The sequence below is a fragment of the Patella vulgata genome, chromosome 4 (genome assembly GCF_932274485.2).
Source record: "Patella vulgata chromosome 4, xgPatVulg1.2, whole genome shotgun sequence".
Taxonomy (NCBI): Eukaryota; Metazoa; Mollusca; class Gastropoda; family Patellidae; genus Patella; species Patella vulgata.
The window spans coordinates 64614041-64639994 of NC_065882.2; the positions used below are offsets into that span (position 1 = coordinate 64614041).

General features: G+C 35.8%; 1 long non-coding RNA gene across 1 annotated transcript; it reads left to right on the forward strand.

The window, feature by feature from the left end:
- The first annotated feature begins 17712 nt into the window (after window positions 1–17712).
- On the forward strand, window positions 17713–25554 carry LOC126819598 (uncharacterized). The gene is made up of 6 exons (XR_007679697.2): window positions 17713–17786; window positions 23189–23315; window positions 23473–23601; window positions 23989–24124; window positions 24457–24549; window positions 25069–25554. It is a non-coding gene; the product is annotated as an uncharacterized LOC126819598 (long non-coding RNA).
- The last annotated feature ends 400 nt before the right edge of the window (window positions 25555–25954 follow it).

A 25954-nucleotide genomic window follows, 5' to 3' on the forward strand; every position in this document is an offset into this window, starting at 1 on the left:
ATACTATACTTCTGAATTTATTAACATGCTACGTTTTGTTGATACACATACGGGTATCGTTATCAAGCAAATAACGATACCTGTATGTGTATCGAAACTCAGAATGTTAATAAATTCAAAATAGTTTATCATCCATATACTTTTTTTTTATTTAAGAATTAAGAACACTGAATAAAGAGCTGTTTGGTCTTATATGCCAATCAGTACTCATGTGACGTAATTTGTGGAAATATATATCTTGACAGAATATTTCCAGCTTTCTTTCAAAAAAGGATACCTATGTGTAAACCCTGTAGCACTTGTGTCTTTACCCTAACATGAAACTCCTTTCTTCAACACAGCGAATAAACAGTCAGTAAAAATGATAGCAAACCCATATCGTCAGTTTTTCTACTTATCTCCATGGCTTCATTGATTCCTTCTCGGCAAAACATGACGACATTATTGTCTGATTACACATACAGACTTTAGAATATAATGCATAATAATTTATCTAAGTATAAACGAGGTAACTAAACGTACCTTTTTTATAAAAAAAAAGTAGCCACATTGAGGAAAACATGCTTTAGTATACTTGAATGAAAAATCATTAGAAATAATATGCTTTTCAAAAAATGGTTTTATGGAATATTCGCATATTTTCAGCAAAATTATTAATCGTTACAGGAATTTTCATATTTCCAACTGGTGACCGATAAAAGCTGACTATTTATTCATAACTGACACTTCGAACTATATCAAAAAAATATAAAAATAAACAATTTTAATTGTTTAGTTTTACCATATTTGAAATTTGTTCGTTTGTGATTTGAAATTTCTACCAATTTTGATAATGATCCATACCTTTTCCATTATCTGTTTTTAAACTTATAATGAGAACTGTCAGATCATAATCTAAATCTTACATTAAGTGATTTCTACTGAGGACATCGTATTTGGAACAAATGCATGGCGAGGTTGTGAGCAGCATGGGGTTCTTTTAGGCATACTTTCATTGATAAATGTACCGAAACTTTCAAGTATTGTTATCCTATAATGATTTGCGGCTAAACGTCACCCTCTATTTGTAGCCGATGACGTTCCCAGCAGGTATGCCAAAACTCCGGGTTTTCTTTCCAAAATTGTTGGTATGTTATAAGTCTTTTATTATAAAGTATGTTCAGCCAACGGTGACACCAATGCCACCAACGCGAAAATACTGCGCAAAGAAATGAAAAGAAAATAAGAATGTACAAAACTGTTTTGCAAACTGCAATTTACCATTTGGTTTTCGCTAAATAAAGATCAATAGAAATTGATGGCCTTTATCAGCTGTATTCAAAGGGTTTTATCAAATATTCATAATTATAACACACGGTTTGTCATTCGTCGTTTATGCTTAACCAACCTTGAATGACAACAATGCTCATTATATTAATGTGCATTTTATATACAAAAGACTATAGTCATAAAATGTCACCCTTATTTATAAACTTCCCAATATCATAATATAATTATTGCTGTTTGTTCGGTGTTCATTATTTAGCTTGAAAGGCAACCATCTACATATAGAAGTACCTTTATTTTCAAAAGACATGTAGCATCCAATAACAACAGGTCACAGAAGTTGTTAGGCATATCATTTTAACTCAAGGGTCGTCAACAAATAAAATTCTGGAGTTTTGGGGGATACTAGGTAAGTGAAGTCCTTCAATTTTTAAGACGATTTCTTGGCGATGATAAATATGTCATCATTACTGTATATTTCCATAACTATATTGTTATATACTCTTCAAAACAAAAGTAGGGATATTCAGAAACAATACAAAACTGCGGAAATACATTGCTGTTTTTATTACAGGTAACCAGTGTATGTTATAATAACAGGCCAATTGCCTACACATGAACATAAACAGTTCATATGGGCGGCTTATCTGATGGCCCCATTTCACTCGCAAAGAGAAACACTGTCAAAAGTGAAAATGGACGTTTTTGATTGTAATTGTCTTAATAATGAGTAATTGATCCACTAATCCTCAGACATTCAGCAATTCGTCGTGGCATGCTCCTAATCAACCGTCCAATCACGATTTGGGCAATCTAACCCACTCCTCTTGCAGTACCACAGCCAATTCGTGCTGTGTTGTCGGTTGACGTTGACGTCGACGAACACGTCTCCCGATCATGTTCCAGACATGTTCTATAGGGGAAAGGTCAGGACTATAGGGCAGAACTATCGGTGCCAGGATGTGGTCACGGTAGTACACACCAGTGACCTTTCCTTGAACAATATGCAAGTCCGTTCTGCAAGTCATGGTGAATCCTCCCCCACACCATAACAAACCCAAGCCTGAATTTGTCATGTTGTCTGACGTTAACGTTAGCATGATGCTCATGTACACGCCTCCAAACGCGAGCACGCTTATCGGTGAAATTCAGAGTAAATCTGGGCTTATCTGAGAACATTACCAAGCCCATCGACGATTACACCAATTTCTACGCTGCCTACACCATTGACGCCTGTTTGTCATATACTGGCGAGTTAATGGAGGCACAACACGCGTTCGTCGCGCATGCAAATGGGCTGCATGTAGCCGATTTCGAAGGGTTGGGGTGTAACTCGAAATCCTGTAACTTGGTACAAGGTTACAGAAAGCTGATTGGCCGTTTGTCCTCGATTTCGCAGGACCTGTGTACGAATGTATCGATCCTGGGCTTGTGTAGTGGCTATAGGACGACCTGAACGAGGTCTATCATCAACATTGTGTGTTTGTTGGTACCGGTTACACCGTCTGCTGATCACAGAAATGAAATAAAATGAAATGGGGTTAAACGTCCTACTGTTCTGCTCCTAAACTGGGCTAATGAAGACGGGTGCTGATCACAGACTGTGACACATTAAGCATGTTGGCTACTGCTCGCTGTGTAGAACCCATTTGAACTATGCCAATAGCACGTAGACGTTCATCATGTTGAAGACGTCTCATTGCAAATTAAACGTAACACACTAAAGCAAAGATACGCTAAACAGCGAATCGTATGGAAGATCCGATAGGAAAGCAAACATGGATAGGATAAACCAGCACCCGGCAGTTTTCATCAACCCTTCCTTGGAGTGTCAAATTTGACAATGAACCCCTCCCACGTGTATGGCGCTATTGCTTGTCGCATGTGCAGCTAAGTGGTTCTGTTGGGGCGAGACGTTCTTCATCTGTGAACATACTCTCAAAGCATGGCAAGTGTCCATGACTATTTATCATATCACAACCTGCATAGGTATTTGCATTTCAATATCCCCTACTTTTTTTAAAGAGTATATTACGAATAATTTATCTTTATAGAACTTAATAAACATGATAAAAATGCAAAATTGATTACGTAGGCCAACACACTACATATGGAGTAGGCTGTATTGAGTAGGCTAACCCAGTATTTATTGAGTAACACCATATTTTTTGAGTAACACCATATTTAGTGAGTAACACAGTATTTATTGAGTAATACAGTATTTATTGAATAACGCGGTATGAGTAACACGACATTTATTAAGTAACACAAAATTTATTGAGTAACACTATATTTATTGAGTAACACAATATTTATTGAGGATCAAGCGACAGAATTAGCGTAACACGATGTTGCTCCCAAGACCAGTCGACCCTCGTGGTGGCTGTGAGAAGACATATTTTTGGCTGATATGTAGACTTGTGCTTGAACAATATCATAACTGCTGTAAACTTTGCATTTGTGATGTATTCTGGTATATAAACACATATTATAAAGTGCTCCTTGGTTTTGTATTCGCCTAATAGAACACTTAGATTTGGTGCTGCCAAAAATGGGACACTTCTACAAATCTGATTTGGAACCGTTTGCAGAATAACAGGGATGCACTACACTTGAACATTCACTGCCGTAACAAAGAATGTGTACCATGAATAGTCTTACACATAGGATTTAGTAAGCAAGGGACCAGGATAGGCTTACATATTCGATCTGTTATACCGTAATTTTCCTACCACGCATTGCACATTTAACCTAAATATACAAATTATCATACGATTGACAAAAATATTGTATTTAGTGAAACCCCATTTAGTTCCACAAAGACACCTTAGGACATAAATAAGCCTAATATATATAATTCTTAGTTACACTATTCTATAAGTCGACTCCGTATGTTCTGTTCGTGTTTTATTATACATTCCAAAGGTTGTATGTTATATACATGTTTCCGTAGAATCCTGCGCGAAGATAAAAGTAGTTGCTACTGTGCGTTTCTAATTGAATTTTGTATACGGATCTAATACTTTAGGCGCCTGTATCAATTATTAGTATTATTATTACAAAATTTATTTAGCGCACCTTTCACAGATGTGTTCAAGGGCACTTTAAAGTGTAACAAAAACATACATTTAAATTACATCAGAATGTTAAAAATGCATTAAATAAACAATCATTTCTAAAAATACACACAAGAAAGACAATAGACAAAATAATAGTTGTTAAAATTTGTTATTAGCCTTTTAAATTAAAAAAAACTTTTATTCTGTTTTATTTTTTTTTATATTATTTTTTAAATTAATTAGGGATGATGACAATCGAAAATTAAAAGGTAATTGATACCATAAAATAGGCGCTTGATAACTAAAAGGAAGAGGGAGAGAGAGATCTTTGCAGTGGTGGGAAACTGGAGACCGAGACTATGCATTTAGGTGGTAATGACATCAAGAGAGAGAGAGAAATGGGGTTTAACGGCCACTCAACCCCCCCCCCCCCCCCGATAACTAAAAGAACGTGACCCGTAAGTAATTTATCAATGAACGTGGGGTTCTGCCTAGAATATATAATTCTAAAAGTTCAGATAAAACTTTGATGCTAAATTATGAAGGCATTAGAAGGTTAAGTCTATTTTATGGATGGCTGAAGCGTGCCAGAATCTCAGAATATACTGTGTTTTAAAACTTGCAGAGACAATTCTCTGCCCACATTGAATTAAGACAACCCATTTCTTTATCATGATATTTGGAGATTTAATTGTATCCATATTAACCGTAAATTAGCAGTAATTGGAATTTGTGCTTGGATCATAACAGTGAATTTTATTTCGCACCAGGAAATAGTTAGTTACTTTTAAGATTTCAAGGATTTTCAGGACTTTTTTAATTTATGATCAAACATTAAATCTATAACATTTCTTCCCAATGGCCGCTGCCCGGGAAAAAGTTCCCTCATAACAATAACACACTGTATCGCGTATCATGTCTGTCTTCATTAGCCCAGTCGGGGTAGATGAAGTAGGACGTTAAACCCCATTTCAATTCATTTCTTCCCAATGAGTCCAGTCAGTCCACACCCGAAAATGTAGATGTGTTTTGCATCTTGATGTTCTACATTTTGGATGTAAGTCTATAACTTGTGGTGATCGTTTAATATGTCACACTTAAAGTTCAATTAATATTAATTAATCTTCTTTTCTAACTGTTTTTATGCCGTGAACGGTGTGTTATACACATAGGCGTACGAGCATAGGCGTACATATTAATGTGTATATGTACATATAGTGGATGTTGGACTCGTTTATACCAATATGGTCTTAATTCTATAAACAATAGAGTTAATGAGCATTGTTAATTAATAGGATTAATCACTTTTCGATATAGAGTACTGTATGGTAGCAACCCGGGCAGGTTGTTTATGAGTTAGTAACAAGTTTCTTTAGTTATAACTTGACAACTTAATAATATATAAATTCATGAAACTTGTCTAATAACCATAAACTTATCAGGGCCATTCCAGTTGTTCCTACTTTTAGGTATGTATATATTATATGATGTTTTATGTTAGGTTTCAGTTTTTAGGTTTTAATAACTCCCATAAAAGGTTTCTTTATTCCATAATTCAAACGTATATTTATTATTTCAATTATTTTTTTTATTTTTATCAATAAATATTTTAAGTTTTATATATCTTATGTTTGTAAATTGTTTTGCTGATATTTAATGATATAAACTTTATTAGAGACTTGCTAGTTGTTCCTACTTCATTAGACAGAGATAGTCCCTATTAGTAAGTGTAGGGGGACTGCACCACACAAAATTTACACAAAAACAAATACACGGACAAGACATCATACTCAGGAAAACACAACAGACAGATAATTCCAAAAAAGTGAATGGATCCGGGGGCTAGCCGTAAGCGTCCACTGCACTGTAGCATTATTATAGAAGATGATTTTTCAACTTTTTTTATCAGAAAATTGATATGAAGACTAAAATGAAATGAAATGGGGTTTAACGTCCTACTGTTCTGCTCCTAAACTGGGCTAATGAAGACGGGCATACGCCATACAGTGTGCTATGAGGGAAATTTTGCCCGGGCAGCGGCGCTACGGCCTACTCTTATATCGAATTCCAGCTGCCAAGGGATCTTTTACGTGCACGCCAATATGTACACGGGTCCTCGGTTTTTCGTCCCATCCGAACGACTAGACAGCTGTCCTTGTTAGGCCCTCCGTCCTGCATCACTGACAAGGGGAAATCACGATATAAAGATTAAAACAACTTGCTTCCTCAAAATAATGTTTTTAATATGCTACTTCAATTTTGTGTATTTCAAAATTTCATTTATCAACCTCATACACAATCTGCCAGTTGTTACATTGGTATCTCGACATGGATAACTAGTGTTGTGCTTTCTACGTGACTAAGAAAATAGGCTACTACAGTTTGCGGTTCGTGGAACTTTTATTATTCCCGAACAAAGTAAATTGTTAATCACAAATACTTCCCTCTCTCTAGAATAGCAATTTGATAATTATCGAAAAGAGAAATTTAGAAGCTAGAAATATATATTTTAATTTTCAGAAGAACGGAAATGGAATCAAGAAAAGAGAAAACATTTGATATCGATGTTGAATTTAAAGAAAGATCGCAATTAACCAAACAGGGTATGACTAAACGGATGGACAAATGGGCAGCAGATTACGATTCGGTAAGTAAACGCCCGATTAGGGTGCATACAGATGGGTCGGATGCCATAGATGCGGGAAATGAGATTTTTAATTACACCCGCTAAATGCCTCATTATGAAGGGGTCACGGTGGCTAAGTGTGTAAACCGCTGGCTGGATAGCCTGGAGATGGCGGGTGCTCCCCGGGAGTTGGCCGAGAAAGTTCATCGGAATGTTCCGGCGTGGTTTCCCTATGTTAGTGGTGCAGAATGGAGGGCCTGACAAGTACAGCTGTCTAGCTGTTTGGATGGGACAAAAAAACTGAGGTCCCGTGGTCCAGTATACACATTGGCGTACACGTAAAAGATCCCATAGCATTTTGCGCCACTGTTCGGGCAACATTTTCCTCTTTCCTCATCGCACACTGCATGGCACGACCGTCTTCATTAGCCCAATCAGAACAGAACAGTAGGACGTTAAACCCCATTCCATTTCATTTGTTATTAAAATGTCAGCTTTAATATTTAATTTAAAAAAAAAAATACGTTTTATGTTTTAACTACATTTATTATTTGTTTAGGCTATGGCATCCATTGCTTACACACTCCCAGAAGTCGTTAGTCAAGTTGTTGGTGAACATTTTCCTACTAATAGAGAATATGTTAAAATTGTTGATCTTGCTTCTGGTACTGGATTAGTAGGAATTGAGGTAATATACTTTCCTTTCGTTTGATATACATTATATCACGAATTTGTAAGGGTACAGCTTAAGTGCCAATGATGTCGGCGGAAATTTGTAACACATCTTCGGTAACATTGGTTATACATGGAGATTAGCCTAAAATAAGAAAATACACCGTATTTGACTAAAAATTTATTCAAATTAAATAATTGTCGCCTTCACAGGTCCCTTAATAAAAGCGATTTAATATTTTGAAGTCCGTGTTAATTCTCGTTGGGCCAAACGGAACGCTTTATTTTTGTTGGTAAAAACATTTGGTAACGTCACGATCCAATCTCGAAGTAGAGTAAACATGTAACTATCCACCCTAGAGGTTTAACGTAACCAACTTCCACAAAATTATAACAATTCATAAAATCTTACCAAAAAATGTAAATTCGGAACCTTTTTTACTCTACAGAAGTCAACTAGGATCGGCATGCGTTTGTGTGCGAAGGCTAGAAAACGACTACATTTGTAGGTAAACAAATTATGAGAAAATTCCCGAAGTTGGATTAAAGATATACTTATTTATGACTATTAGAAGAGCCAGTTTGGATTTTCAGATCATGTCGTTTCCGTTAAAACAATTCTAAATAGAGAAGCAGATCATTTGGCACCACTTTGAAGCCGTAAAAAGAAAAGAAACCGGGCAAATTAAGGCGATCATATTTTATTTTGTTAAAGTGGCATCCATCTTGGAATACAATATGACTGAAGGTTTATACCTTACAATTACCAATGATTTATTTAAACTTTAAAATACAATTTTGTTCACGAAAAAGAATATTTTGTGTCAATTAGAAGCTGACGTTCGGCAGCCCATTACATGTTTCCTTATATGCGCAGAGCCAGGGGCCTGTTTCACAAAATTTTAACTAAGATAAAGTCCAAATTTTAGTAATTTGATTGGATAATATTAAATTGATTTTAGTGCTTAACCAATCAAACTGAAGTATCTACTAAAATTTGGATTTTATCTTTAGTTAAGATATGGAGAAACAGAGCCCAGGTTATTATGATTTTGCACCTGTTAAAATTCAAATTAAGAATTACGATTTTATATTGACATGGTATTGATGTTATAAAGACATACGGTGTCCTCTAATACCAATATGAACGTCCGTGAGACACAGGTCAATTTAGCTTTATTAGTACCATTTACTATTCTAACACAGTGTGAAAATTTTTCTGATACAACCGTCTTTAATATTTCTACTGGTTTCTCCAAACAGAAAATATCTGGATTATCACACGGTGAAACATCCAAATTAGTTGTTGTTAAACTTGAAATGAACATTTTGTTTCCAGTTAAAAAGAAATGGTTTTAAACAAATAGATGCCGTGGATCCTAGCTCTGGAATGATGAAAGTGGCTAAAAGTAGAAATGTATATAATAAATGTTATATAGAATATGTTGATGACCATCCTCTACCAATAGACACAGGTTAGATTCATCAAATATCCTTAAAAACAAATAACTTTATGGATTACGAACAGGCCTTGTATGACAATAACAACGACTGAAACTTGTATCTTTTTGTGGTATACTAACTTATTTCATCTCAATTAGTTATTGTCTGTGATATTTGACTACTTCTGAATTCTGATAAACAGTAAGGAATGTTTTAACGAAGCTTCGCTGTGTATGACGTCAGGGAGTTTTACCAAAAGAAATGGTATTACTCGTATTAAATAATCATTATTAAATTTTCCTCCTTTTACAGATACCTACGATTGTGCCGTGGTGGTGGCTGGGTTTTCATTGGGTCAGGTGCCAACCAACGCTATGTTTGAACTCATCAGAATTGTTAAACCAGGTAATATCAATTTAAACAGCCCATCAATTTCCAAGTTCATTTTAAAAACACAGGCGAATTAGAGAGACCATCTTACGCAGGCAAAGATCAGGTGGTGTCAGCATTAAATCGGGACGGCAACTTTGTAGAATGATTTTTTAACACTCATCCAATGAAAAGCCTGCATCATTTAATATACATGTGGTTTAGATTTAACTATTTGTGAATAAACCGAGTATCCTTTAAAACTACGGAAAATAAGTAATCAGGGTTCAAAACCAACGTCCCATTTAGTCAATGGAGAGGAGACTTCCACAGGTAATTCAAACTGGCGAGGGTTACACAAGATATTTACTTTTATAGCCGTTTTTTTTACCCCCTGGACAACTTGAACATCAACAGATTCACATTAAATTCCCCTACTTAAATTTTAGTTTTTGTCTATCTTTGCTGGTTCAGTGATTCCTCGAGGCAGTTCAGGAAGACTTGAGCCTACCTTCTTGAAAATAATAACGCTAACATATATGATCAAACACTAGCACTATATTCAAATAAGTGTGTTGCGATAATTTTATCTCTGTGTTTACTTTTGTATTAGCTGTAATGAATACCAATATATTTACAGGTGGTTTTATTTTTATAAACATGATGGAAAGTAACCTAGTTCGGGTTGAAGAATTCAAAGACAGATTAGAACCTTTATGGGAGAGATTTACAGACAATGGTGTTTGGGAAATTGTTGACAGGGAAATCAAGACCCCGGGTGACTTGATGCTAAGTGCCAAAGTTTTGGTTTCTGAAACAACACTACCAAGACTTCCCTCAATTGATAATTCCTGAAGTACCATCCACACAAGATCATAGAGTGAATAAGCATTATCATTAACAATTAATATCATCATGGATTAATTAACATATGTGGCTCCATCTATTAATTACATTAACGAGCCATGTATATATTCAGTAATATTAGTATTTTTAACAAAGTTTTATATATGAATATTATAATAAACAGTTCATCAAAGATAATCGTATTAAATCGTAGCCAACGGATTTATTACTACACGTATATGCTTTACCATTTTTTTATATTTTTTTTGTTCTGCTTGTGTTAAACGTTTATAACCAGCAAGTTTATTATTTATCAAACGAGAGAGAGGTGGAAATTGTTTATTTATTTATTTATTAAACGAGAGGGAGGGAGGAAGGAATTGTTGTGTTTAAAGAGACATAATGTAAGGATTCTAGTACATAACAAAACACAATGAATATTGTAACAAATAGTTTCTTAGAAATCTGTATATGTACACAAACGTGGGAACTCCTTTGATTTCTAGCAACGAGAATTAAAAGAGAAGTCTCATGTAACCGGATAAAACTAGTTAATCCTTTGTGGGGAATTATTAGAATCCAATTAGAATTATTGGAACCCATAGCCAATATCGGAGCGTAACTGGTGTAAAATTTTGCAGGATCAGGTACCGATTTTTCTCATCTGTATTCAGTAATTAGTAGCACGAAAGTGCATTAATGCATGGGCTGGCATGGCAAGCTTGCACAATTTAACCAAAGCAGCTGTTCATGTAAAAAAGAACCATAAGAAGAAACATTTAGAAGTATTCATGTATGGCCGGCATTTGATGTCTGGTATTGAAATCTCGGAAGGGGAAGATGGTATAGATCAGGACAAGATTTATACCACTCCAGGATAATGTTGACCCCATGTGCCAACCTCCTACGTTTGAGCAGAGGTACTCACTTAATTAGATTCCTATGTTCGAGTGTAAATGCTCTCTGACCTTCTTTCAAGTTTTTGGACCCCAGAGTACTGTTTTGTTTTGTAGTACTATTTTTGGCCTATGTCTTCTTCTCCTTCAGGGATTTCAATATGGAATGTATGTTAGCCTCCTGATTGTCATTGCGTCTCCATGAAAACTTCAAAATGTTTTTTTATGGAACGATCGGCTCCTAAATACAGATGGGAATAAGCGGATCTGATTCCTAAAATATTTTTGACCACCACGTATTCTCTGCACCCCGAAGCGTCTTGTTGGTCAGTTTTTTCCATACATGTCTTTTTACCACTTCCATTTTGTCCAAGTAGTTGCTTGTGACATGTACAAGTTGGTGCTTCTGGAGGACAGGACACATATTAGCAACAAATCCTTTTTGTTTGTTGTTACCGACCATAAATTGAAAAATACGGAAGTCAAAAAAATTTCCATATAGACTCTTTTGTTTCATACAAAAATTTATTTAGTAGTGTTAATTTTAATTTTTCTATTCGCGTTGACATTCGTAACAGTCCAAGTATTACTGTAGTTGCTTCTTTAGAGTTTCGTCGTTCAAATCCTTGGATTCCGTGAGCCGCATATCTCTTAGTTATCTCTAATTTACAGATAGATTGTTTCGTCAATTCCGACCACAATTCACTACCGTATAGTATTATAGGTATGACAACTTCCCCCCTGATCTTAATCGCGTGAGATGGACTCATACCACTGCTAGTAAATCCAACAGGGACGAGAGAGTTTACAACAGTGAATCCTTTTTTTACACCTCGACGAGAAGGCATTCCTAATGCGAAAATTACAGTCAATATCTATCCCAGCATATTTCACATTGAACACTCTTTCTAGCACTGTTCCATTAAGAGATACATTAAAGCTTTTATTTCCATCCCGATATTCTTTCTGCCAAATATAAAACAGCTTTTACCCTCGTTGTGTATTAGCGTCCATTTCGATGCGTATTCATCCACAACACCTGGCATTGCTCTGAGACCACTTAGCGTCGGTGAGATCAAAGAAGTATCATCCGCTATGATAATACATGGAATATCTCTACCTAGCGGTATCACTTCTATCAGATCATTAATCATCACAAGGAACATCCATGAGCTTAGAATTCGTCCTTGGCCAACACCTTGATTAATTTGATGTGACCCAGAGTAGACACCAATATTAAACAGCTTATAGATATGCTGCATATATGCACGAGTTATTTTCGATATAATAACTTATATTTATATTCGCCTAAATCCTTGTTATAACGCATGTGGGAATCCATTTTGTTTGAAAATAGGATAAAGTCTGCGAATAGTATTTTTTCGGACACTTTCTGTAACTGCGAAGCAATAGTTATTTTTATCCAATTATCCTGTTTACCTCCTTTAAATAATGGTATCACTGTCAGTCGTTTGAATGCATGTGGATACTTTTCAAGTTACAGAATTTCGTTATATATTCCACACAAATATTTTAACACAGATGCCCCTCCATATATGTTCAGCAGTAATCGAGTCATGACTAAACGCCTTACCGTCCGTCATCCGTTTGATAGCTTTTACCACTTCAGTCTCTGTTACAGGTAATGTTTCATCCTTATCCCTGAATGTATAATATGTATAATAATATGAGTTTTGAATTTTTCTTCAATTGTCCCGCGAAAATCCTCGTTAAATTGTTCACTTTCTGTAGGATTAGCTAACCTTTAAAAATGTTCTTTCCATGCGGCAAATTATTTCGGATGATTTTATCGCCGTGATTTATTTCAGAAATCCAGCTTTTACACGTTCTAACAGATTTTGTCGCGTTAAATAATGCGCATTCTAAGACATCGCACTGTTCATATTCGTAAAGTTCTTCAGACTATCGAATATATGCTCTAGTGTGGAATTCCAGTCGGGAACGATTAGAAATTAAGTTGCTGGGAATAAATCACAATCTAGTTCTAAGTCAGACACACGTCCTGATAATCACGTAGATCTCTATGAGGATAAACATGGATCCCAGTGTTCCAGACCTGCTCTACCCTCTATCAGATAGGCACGAGATAGATGAAACTATCTTTGAAATTATGTGTGACATTGGCATTCTGGACACCATATGCTGACCTACTTGAAGGATCCATTGGAGACGATCTGAAATGAAATGAAATGGGGTTTAACGTCCTACTGTTCTGCTCCTAAACTAGGCTAATGAAGACTGGTATACGCCATACAGTGTGCTATGAGGGAAATTTTGCCCGGGCAGCGGCACTGCGGCCTACTCTTATATCGAATTCCAACTGCCAAGGGATCTTTTACGTGCACGCCAATGTGTACACGGGAGCTCGGTTTTTCGTCCCATCCGAACGACTAGACAGCTGTCCTTGTCAGGCCCTCCACCCTGCATCACTGACAAGGGGAAACCACGCTGGAAAATCTGGATGAACTTTCTCGGCCAATGCAGGGATCGAACACCCGACCTCCAGGCTAGCGAGCCAGCGTCTTACCCACTTAACCACGTTATCCCCCTGGAGACGATCTAATTTTCCAACAAATCTAGTAGCTGTCATTGTTTTTTATGTCATGTTAGAATATAGACATATATTGGTATGGTAATTTTTAACAGAATCGGGTAAAGAATTCAAAGGTCTAACTACAGGGGGTAAACAAAGAACTGTACAAACATTTATAAACGTCTATTTGTCATGTTTTATTTCAGTAATTGTTTTATACACAAATTAAATGTGGTGGGGTTAGGGGTCGCATATCGCAGGTTATCTCTGGGTTTTCCCTTTTCCTGTAAACGCCCTTGTGCGCTGGACAATTATTGAATTAACCGGTACGAATGATCTATGGACCAGGAACTCACTATGACGTCATCACTGCAATCCAATGAACAATCATGCCAAGTTTCAAGTCAATCGGATATGAATTGGCAGAGCTTTTAGGCTGTGTTCGAAGAGCCTAGCCCCAAAACCAACTGCAAGATTTGTAGTGCTTGGGGAACTGTTTCTGGTTCAAAAATACACCGTACGTTGATGGAGACCACTATGACCTGATAGTATCGTGAGGATTAAGCCTAGTCATTATTTCGCCTGATTTTATAATACTAATTTATTTCATCTGTTGATGAAAATCTTTCTGGATAGTTTACAGGTCAGTTGGTGTTTAATTTCTGTAGAATCGAAAAGAGTATTTGAATTTACATTCTCTACCAGGTTTTGATGAATATTCATGATCAGAAATGAAATAACCTTTGGCCAAGCGCAGACAACGATCGAGGTTATCAACCCGTACATTATTATGTTCGGATATTTGTCGTAACAAATATTACAATCTCATGAATTTAACATTGATGTCAATGGGTAGTCTTAAACGAGAGTTATATTCCTTTAATAGAAAACACAACAGTTTCTTAAAGCTGTACTCCGATTACAAAACTACAGTAAGAATTAAAAAAAAAACGTTAACGTCCTTAACAATCGCCATAACAAACATGGCGATTGTACGGCGTACAAAAACAGAGGCAGGCCACGCCCACATCCAGTAAATGTATATGCCTTGTCAACCACAGTGCCCACATCCGGCTAGCAATATTTCAACTACCAATTAACCCCTGACTGATTGACGGTTTTTTTTCACTATCAGTTTACTGAAAATATTATTGGTACACAATTATTATTATGTGTGATCAGGTAAACCACGGTGTGCTTTTGCTCTAAAAATATGAGAAAATCTGCCTTACCCAAACAATAACAAATCTACCAACACCAACAAATTCTATGTCGTTGACATAACATCTAGGGACATAAAATATGTCACTTGATCGTTACAAATAACAACAAGATGGTGAATATTTGATGGTGTGATAATATACTTCTTTGATGGAGAGAACAATAGTCTTATTTTTCTTTAATTATTTCTGTAGTTTTGTAATCGGAGTTCAGCTTTAAAGATGAATTAGGTAAGAACTATGTTATGTAAATTATTAATTAAACATCTATTCACATTAAATGGATTTTAACACGCTCACTGTTTAAAGGAGTTAATTCTTTAATCTTTGGCGCCGAAAAATGGACACAAATGCTTCGAAACGCATATAATAATGTAATGTGAATGTATATAAACTGATTTACATTCAATTGTTTCTGTTTACTGTAATTTCTAATCAGTTATGTTCGGCGAAATAAGCGAAGAGTCCGAATCGAGTAGCATTCTTTGGTGCCTGGTTATTCCAGTCTACACTGGCGTATTCTCCAAATATAACCTCCAAATATTCTCCACTCTACTGTGTATAAACAGAATAATCCAGGAAGTTACGATACGCCAATATCGAAATGATCTTTGGGATATAAACATATATTTTAAGTGTCATCCAAATCGGATTAAAATTGTGACTTCTATATTGAAGGGCAGTTTAGGTCCGATGTTCATGACATCAAATACAGGGGCCATAATCCAGTTAGTTACGGTCTGATACGCGCAAATATCGAAAGGAAACGAGATCTTTGGGATATAAATATATTTTTTAACTTTCATCAAAATAGGACAAAAGAAATTGTAACCTATAGAAGGTCCAAACTTTAAAAACGCGATTTTCACGTGGACTTATTATGTCGTCGCCCATTTCCGACGATGGAAAACAGCGCTAGACTTATTATCATAACAACGGTAGCAGTGAAAATCGACACCATGCAATTCTTCAAACGTTCATTACTTCACTCAGAACAAAGTAATTTGACTGAAATTTCCAGTATATTCATTTTCATGATCTGCTTTTAAACTATTATAGCCAAAACTGTCAGATCTTTATCTAAATCTTATATAATGCATCTTTAATAGCGATTTTTACTGACGAAATGAAATGGGGTTTAATGTCCTACTGTTCTGCTCCGATTGGGATAATGAAAACTGGCATAAGCCATACAGTGTGCTATGAGAGAAATTTTACCCATGCAGCGGCACTATGGCCCACTCTTATATCCAAGTTCAATTGCCAAGGGATCTTTTACGTGCAAGCCTATGTATACAGGAGACCTCGGTTTTTCGTCCCATCCGAACGACGAGACAGCTGTCCTTGTCAGGCCCTCCTTCCTGCACCACTGACAAGGGGAAACCACGTCGGAAAATCCCGATGCACTTACTCGACCAATGCAGGGATCGAAGACGCGACCTCCAAGCTAGCGGGCCAGCGTTATACCAACTTAGCCACCGTGGCCCCTGGTAGGGTTGTGGGTATTACGGGGTCAATTAGGCATCCTACCATAGACCAATATACAAAATGTTTCAAGTATTGTTATCCTGTAATAATTTGTGGCTAAACGTCACAATCTATTTTAGCCTCTGGCGTTCCCAGAAGATATGCCAAAATTCCATAGATTTCTTTTCCAAATTGTCAATCTTCTGTTTTAATGTAATATGCAACACATTGCAATTTGCCATTGGGGTTTGGGAGTTTTTCGCCTCGTTACCCCACCTCCCTCATTCAGTCCCCTGTTGCCTTTTTAAAAATAACCTTGCAATTTCTTGCTCAAAAGAACGTATGAGGGTAACCATGGAAAACTTGAGATACACAAACTGGAAGTAAAACCAAAAAACATGCAATTTTCCGCCCCACATTTCAAGCTGACTAACCTCTCAACTCTTGTATCCTTCGGCCTCAAAATCATGAATATTCACCAAAACCTGCCAGAAAATGTATTTTCTTCGATTCTACACCAAAAGGTCAACCAAAATCGCCATGCAAAAGGGGGAAATAAGGAAAGGGAGAGAAAGGGAAAAATAACTTTCGCCCTTCATTCGTGGGTGACGCATAGGAATATTGGGTGACGTCGTAGGAATATTTGGTGAGCTGTGTCCATATTCACCCACGATGTTTTATTTATTAATGGTAACCAGCCTTTATCAGCTATATCAGGAGCGGATCCAGAGGGGGGGGGGGGTCAGCTACATAATTTTTTTTGTAAATCAGTACTTTTTATGAGAAAAGTTTCTCGGCCGTGTGCTTTATCCTTTATCGTCAGATGTGGGACAGCATGGGCACTCAAAGCACGAGATAATGATATGGACATTATGTGATATCACAATTAATGCTTTGCATCCATGAAATTGAATGACAAAGTCATTGTATTAATTCATAATAAATTCATAATTCATAATTTACATCAAACGAGGTGTTGAATTTCTCTGTTTAAAAAGCTCAATGTGTATGTATAACGCAAAAATGACCATAGAGACCATGCGGGAGGAGGGGGGGGGGATACATTGTCTCGGGAACCTGGCAAACTCCCTCCTGCAAAAATTCCTGGATCTGCCCCTATGTATTCAATTGATGTTATCAAATTTCATATTAGGAATTTTTTTCAGTCGGCGTGGATAACAACAATGTACAATAAATTATTAAATATATTTTACATGCAAGACTAGAGTTTTAAAACGTTAACCCTCATTATATATGTAATTGTTGTAGGCGTTCGCAATTCATCCGTTAAAGCAACCAGGGCACGTGAGTATCTACGCATATCATATTAACGCCAGGGTCGTCAACAAGTTATATTTTGGATACTAGGTAAGTGCATTTTTTCGCTATGATAGATATCTCATCATTAATGTATATTTTCATAAATTATTTCTTATATTACGAATAATTAATATTAATATTGATAAAAGTTAAAAGTACAATATTCATAGCCGTGCGAGCGGGAAGGGGGGGGGGGGGCAGACTGTTAAAGTTCAAACAAAACTTATTGTTTCATCTAGTTGGCAAAATAATATATTAGAAATCTAATAACACATTAATTTTACTTTTCTTTTAATTGAATACCACGAATTTGTACTGAATTGACTATTGATTAAAGCATTTTGTCTGGAGCCACTTTTCTTTGTGTGAAATTTTTCGGGCATCGATTATTATTTGCGAATGCAGCTGCAACAGTCTGGTTGGATGGTTGGAATTCAGATCGGCATAGAGTCGGATTTCGGTTGAAAACCAATTGGAAAATTTGAAGTTGACTAATTCACGGGCTAGAATAGCAGAAAAACGCATTTGCGGCAGTTAAATTTTCAAAATTTTCTCAGGGAGCGCGAGCCCAGGGGTAAGCATCAGCATCGCATCAACCACGAGGCATAGTGGGGCACAGGCCCCAGGCCCCTCCACATTAGGGTCCCCCAAAACCAAAAACAATCTCAGCTGCGCAAAAAGCGATTTGAGCAGATGAATATTAAAGCTTATACCATGTCCAACTATGCACTAGTGGAAATTAATGCCGGGCTAGTGTCTAACAGTAAATTACTGGCCCTCTAGTGGATTCAAATTTTATTTTACACCCCTGGCGAGAGGCCTCCATACCCCGCGACGATTGATTGGTTGTTTGGGATTTAAGATATAGGTAAGTCACCTAAAGTGACATCATTGGACAACATTGAAGTTGCTGTATTCACTGGCTGGAATAGCATGAAAACGCGTTTGCGGCAAATAAATATTCAAACATTCACCGAGCCCGTACGCCTACGCACCACGGGACCATTTTATGTATAAAATCTTGGTAAGAGGTCACCGGTGAAGCGCGAAACACCCTTCATAAAAGGCGTTTGGTTATTTAAAAGTATAAATGTATAAATAATGAATTGCGCCAACACGGTAAACTCCGCTCCTTCGTCTCTCGCAGACGTCCGGCACCGCCGCCTGTAACCCGAAATCTTTTCGGGCATTTCAGGTTCTGTCCCCCTAACATTCACCAAGCCCGTACGCCTAGGTAATATTGATTTAGTAACACAATATTTATTGCGCAACACAATATTTATTGCGTAACACAATATTTATTTTAGAGAAACCCAATTACGAAATTTTAGAATTGCCATTTTTATCTTTAATTATATATGAATCAGTTTTCTAACAAAACTTTAATTTGTGGCCTGAAAGAATGAAGCGCCATAATTAGCATATCAGGGAATATGACCGCCTCTGCGTTTCCTAGCAACCAGTTTAGTTATAAACGTTTAATTTTTGTAACAATTTCAGTTATAACAAAATGTTTTAACGTTTATTACAACACATATTTCTACTGGTGTAGGTTATTAAGTCATTAGAAAAACAAGTTATTGTTAGATACTTAACGGTTTCCATTGTCCCGGATACAAGATTCTTGAGTGCGACTCGGGAAAGTCGAGCGGCCTGAGCACCAATCTCGACAAAAAAGCCCCGGTTTCAAACTCTATCATTTGAAAAAATGAACCTCGGTATTTTCCAACTGGGCGTTTACGTGTTAAGGGGTAGAGGCAATGGGGTATTGGCGTGCACGTAACAGGAAACCTTGGCAGTTACCACTCGAAGAAGAGTAGACAGAAAGGCCTTGATAAGTCCAAAATTCTGTAGCCACATTATAACCACAGTCGGATATTGGCTTCAAACTCGTTTTATTAGATAGCACATTTCATAAAATGCTACGGAAATAGATAATGCGGTCATTAATTAAAAAGATTTACCTTTTAAGAAAATACAGAGATTGGCAAGTACCGCCAATATCTCCTTTGCTTATCAAGAACCCTTCAGTGATCCTGTAGAGACAGGATGTAGCGTTTCAGAAATTAGATCTGAATGGCTGTGAGAAGACATTATTTACCGCCATGGTAAACTTTGCACTTAAGAAGTACACAGCGTTCAAGGGTTTTGTTTTCGCCTAATAGTTATATTGAAGCCACAGAATTGTTCCTGCTAAAACATGACACTTCTCCAAATCTGAATTGGGGCCGTTTTGCAGAATGGTGTAATAGGGATGTACTACACTTGATCATTTAGTGCCGTAGCAACGAATGTGTAGCAGGGTTAGTCTTACACGTCGGATTTGGTAAGCCAATGACCAGGCTTACGTATTCGGTTTGTCCCAATTCTCCTACGTCGAATTCTACACTTAACATAAATATACAAATTATCATATGATTGTATCATAATGACCGAAATATTATGTTGATCAAACCCCATTCAGTTCCAAAAATACACCTTAGGACGTAAGTAAGCTTAAGAGCAAGAGTTGGTATATCATTATTAAATAATTCTTAGTTACACTATTTTATTAATCTTTTCTAAGGAAGTGCCCTTTGTATATGTGTTATATGTTTTGACAGACCGGTATATTTTAGCTACTTAACATCAGTACATTCTATGTCGTCGCGCTGGAACTGTGCCATTGACAGACACGAGTGTACTACTGTTGTCATCGTCAATTTAGGAGACAAACACCCATTATAAATTTTACTGCATAAAAAAGTTTTGTAATACTATTTGATAATTTATGCGAAATTGTATTAAACGAATAAAAGTGCACTAGAGGACATGAGTTATAATTTGATAAAAACATATGTTTTATTTCTATTCTCCATTGTCAGTATATTAGTTATGGTAGTGTAATACAATATCATTTGGGATCTAAATTTCAATATTGTATTCTTAATTCATATTTTATTTGTAACTCAATTTTAGACATATATTAAGTGACAGATTAATTGTAAGATTTAATCTATATCAGGTGTAGGTTGTTGAAATAATATTATGTAAGATTTAATGGATTGTACAAACATGTATACTCGGAGTGTCTATATGATATAAGATTCAGGCTTAACACGTATTGACACCTTTTGTCTTGAGCTAAGATGTGTTAATCTTAATAATTACTTTTCATTGTTCTGATTACGAATGGTATTAACTATGGCGTGCCTGAACCGATATAAAAAGCCTAGTTTACAAGCAGGCAGGGAAGGGTACCCGTTTGTTTTACCGCTATTCATTCACTGTAATCAACACTCACCTCTAACATTAACATGGCCATCATAACATCCCACAATTCCCTATGTACGTTCTCTTTGTGCTGGGAAACATCATACTCTCTTTCAACCAGACGCTTTTCCACTACAGACTTCAAATATATTTTTAGCTGTATATAAGAAAGTAGCTATAATATAGGAACTTTAATTGTATTTTGTATTATATTACCGTTTGTATATATCATCTCATATTGACTTTGTATATAACAATTGTAAATAAATAAATAATTCTACTGTATTAAATTATAAATTATCTGTTGCATTGTTAATATAATTATGCATAACTGAATGTAATTATATGAATTTTATAAATAAACTATATTTAAAAAAAAAAAAAAAAAAAAAAAAAAAATATCATCTCATATTGACTTTGTATATAACAATTGTAAATAAATAAATAATTCTACTGTATTAAATTATAAATTATCTATTGCATTGTTAATATAATTATGCATAACTGATTGTAATTATATGAATTTTATAAATAAACTATATTTAAAAAAAAAAAAAAAGGCCCGTAGAGGCTGAGAGGTCTCCCGGACCTCGGGAGAGGGTCTGCCCTCGTCACCGGGCAGAGGGGTCCTGTGAGGCCGAGGGGAAGCAGCTATAGCTAGACGTAACTTCACCCAACCAAATGATGTTATTATGTACCTGTAAATATGTTGTCCAGTATTAAAATATCTTTTTAATAAATAAGAGTTATGTATTATATTACAGTATGAGTTTATTTAAAACGCAAATTAAATTGTTTATGAAATATTGTGAGAATAACAGGAAAGGGGGATCCGTGTTGATATGATACATGAATTGAACTATATGATCAGAAATGGAATGTGTCTGTTGACCAAATTTGGTAATGAGTCCCTGTTGGTATGCAAGGCATGAAGCACGTGATCGGAAAGTAAGCATTTCATATTTGGCATGAGTGACCAATCACATGATTAATTATATCATAAGAAGCCAATAGAATAATTAATGGCTGTGAATCTGAGAGTATATAATTTATAGAATGTGCGCTCTGGGTTAGACACCACTGAAGATTTGAGAGAGGACACATCATGTAGAAATTAGTTGGGAGAGACCGTTGAGGTTCTAGGGACACCATCAGGTTTCAGAATGAGAGAGGACACATCATGTAGAAATTTGTTGTGAGAGACCGTTGAGGGTCAAGGGACACCATCTGTTTTCAGAATGCCCCGTTAAGAAGTCGTAGGAGATCCATATGATGTATTGGGATCCGTCAGTAAACTCGTTCTAGGGAATGGTGGGGTTGAGAGAGTGAAGAATGACTTTGTTGTAATTTATGCTCTATGTAACCTATATGTAGCAGTATTAATATAAAATGTAGAAACGAAATGTGGTATTGTTGTTACTGTGTGTAACCATAAACTGAATAAGTAGCAGAAAAAGTACACAATATTTAAAGTGGAGTCCTAAGAAGAAAATAAGAAACAAATGCGACCAGGGACAATACTAGACAATCATGGGCTGTTCCAAAATATGTAGTAAGAAACGATGCATGGGTTATACGCCAGATGTGGCGAACGGTTTTATGAGTTCTCCGCTCTCCGCGTCTGACCGACGACCCATGGTGCTACAGTTTTCACAGTACGATATATCACAATGTCACTCAATTTTGCCTAAAAATCAAATTAGGTTATCCCCAATACTGCTGCATGTCAAAATCCAACCATTCATCTCTTTTAAAATGAATCTAAATATGTCTCATATGTATTTATTTTTACCGTTAAATAACTCGGATATGATCTATGTGTTTGTGAAGACATTGAAGACTCAATATTTTCACATACATTTGAAAATTAGGAACTTTATTCTAATTATGTACTGCTGAGGCATGCCGGAGTCTCAAAACATGGGTGAGCTACAATTTACATTGTAGTCAGTGGGAGAATTAATGGCGGTCTGCCTCCGCCAGTTGTTAAATTAATATTTCGCCTTAGACTACTAGTGTTGTGCCTTCCCGGTAGCTAAACAAAATAGTCTACTACGGCTTCCAGTTCTTGTACCTTTTATTATTGCTGAATGAAGTAAATAGTTAATCACACCCCCCCCCCCCTCACAGAAATAGCAGTTTGATAATTATTAAAAAGAGAAATTTAAAAGCTAGAATTTTTATATTTTAATTTTCAGAAGAACGGAAATGGAATCAAAAAAAGAGAAAGCCTTTGATATAGATGTTGAATTTAAAGAAAGATTGAATTTAACAAAACAGGGTATGACTAAAAGGATGGATAAATGGGCTGCTGATTACGATTCAGTAAGTAAACGTCAGATTAGGGTGCGCACAGATGACACGGATGCCATAGACGCGGGAAATGAGAATTTTAATTACACCAGTTAAAAAATCTAATAATGAAAACATTGTTTATACCATATACATTTTTATGTTTTAACTAAATTTATTATCTGTTTAGGCTATGGCGTCCATAGTTTACACAAACCCAGAAGTCGTTAGTCAAATTGTTGGTGAACATTTTCCTACTAATAGAGAATATGTTAAAATTGTTGATGTTGCTTCCGGTACCGGATTAGTAGGAATTGAGGTAATATACTTTCCTTTCGTTTGATATACATTATATGACAAATATGTACGGATACATGTTAAGTGCCGATAATGTCGGCGGAAATTTGTAAAGAAAGACTCATCTTGAGTAATATTGGTAATACGTGGAGATTGGCCTAAAATACGAAAATACACCGTATTTTATTAAAGATTGATTCAAATTAAATAATTGTCTGCTTCACAGATTCATTAATTTAAGTGATTTAATATTTTGACATTCATGTTAATTGTCATTGCTTTGAACAAACAGAATACTTTCTACCTCAGTTGGAGAAAAATTTAGCAATGTGAAATATTTTTCTGATATCGCACGATGTAAAATCGAAATTAATTGTTTTAAAATTTAAAATGAGTATTTTACTTCCAGTTAAATAAAATTGGTTTTAAACAAATAGATGCCATGGATCCAAGCCCTGGAATGATGAAAGTGGCTAAAAGTAGAAATGTGTATGATAAATGTTATATAGATTATGTTGATGGACATCCTCTGTCAATAGATACAGGTGAAACCCATAAAAAAGAACTTACGGTGTGGATCACGAGCATCCTCTCTGTGTGCCAAGTTTTATTCATATCCCATAAATGACAAACTGCGTATATTTAAGCTTCGAAAAGAACTTAGTTGTGACAATAACATCGACTGAATCTTGTAAATATCACAGTAGACTCTGTATTTGTATCTGGTACACTAAAAATGTCATATTTCATCTCATTTTCTTACTGTCTGTAATATCTGACTAGTTCTGAATTATACTAAACAGTAAGAATTTGACTAAGTTTTGCTGTGTATGACGTCAGTAAATTTTACTAAGAGAAATGATACCTCCTTTTACAGATACCTACGATTGTGCCGTAGTGGTGGCTGGTTTTTCAATGGGTCAGGTACCAACCAACGCTTTGTTTAAACTCATCAGAATTGTTAAACCAGGTAAAATACCCCCAAAAAATATCAGTTCTTTTAAACCATATACTGCCGTCGGCCACCCCACCCCCCCCCCCCCCCGAAATAAAAAATCTATAGAATACCATAGTATTTTTCTATAGAAATTTTAGCATAAATCCGTAGTAATCAATATAGAATTTGCACTACTGAAAATGTAGAATATTTGGGCTATTATGTCCTACAGGCCTATAGAGTTAACAATTACAGAAGGTGATTCAGACTGGCGAGGGCTACATCAATCAGATATTTACTTTTTTAGCCGTTTTGATGGCTCCCTCGGCAACTTGAACATGAGCAGCATCACATTAAAACTCCTGCTTTGTTGGTTCAGTCATCCCCTGTGTCAATCTAAGAAGACTGAATCCAGAACATAAAAGAGTTAACATATATTATCAAACACTAGCACCGTATTCAAATAGAGGTGTTACGATACTATTTTCTCTGGGTTTACTTTAGAATTCTAGTATTTTGTATTAGCTGTAATGAATACCAATATACTTACAGGTGGTTTTATTTTTATCAACATGATGGAAAGTAACCTAGTTCGGGTTGAAGAATTCAAAGACAGATTAGAACCTTTATGGGAGAGATTTACAAATAATGGTGTTTGGGAAATTGTTAACAGGGAAATCAAGCCCCCAGGTGACTTGATGCTAAGTGCCAAAGTTTTGGTTTCTGATACAACACTGCCAAGACTTCCCTCCGTTGACAATTCTTAGAGTGAATAAGCATTATCGTCAACAGTTATTATCCCAATGAATTAATTATTAATTAATTATAGCTGTGTGTACTGATTAAATTAATATTCTTATATCTACAGTACTACTAGCAAATATACTCAAGTTTATCAAACATAATCGTATTAAATCACTTCTTTCATCGCATTTATAACTACACTTGACCATTTCCTTTTTTTCTGTGTGTTTAAAAAAGTTTATAACAAGAAAGTTTTATTTATTTATTAAACAAAGAAGAAGTGGAATTATTGTGTTTAAAGAGATATAATATACGGATTCTAGTAAGATTTATTTTTTAAATATTACATAACCAAAAATTAATCTCTACGAATTCTTTGAACTTTTTTCAATGTCTTTGACTCCAAGCAACGGGAATTAAAAGAGAAATCTCAGATATATATCACTGGATAAAACTGGATAATCATTTGTGGAAGACTGTTAAAAACATTTATTTTAACACAAAGCCAATATCTGAGGCCAGCGATCTAAAAGAATAACCTAAAACCTACGACGTATTTAGGCGATCATTTTCAAATTGGATCAGCAGTCTCTTGTCTAACAGACCAAGTAGCGTCTCGGTTGGTAGTTTCCCCAGGGTTCGATAATAATTCCTAGGTGGTTTAACGTGACATCAAAAATTACATTGGGCATGT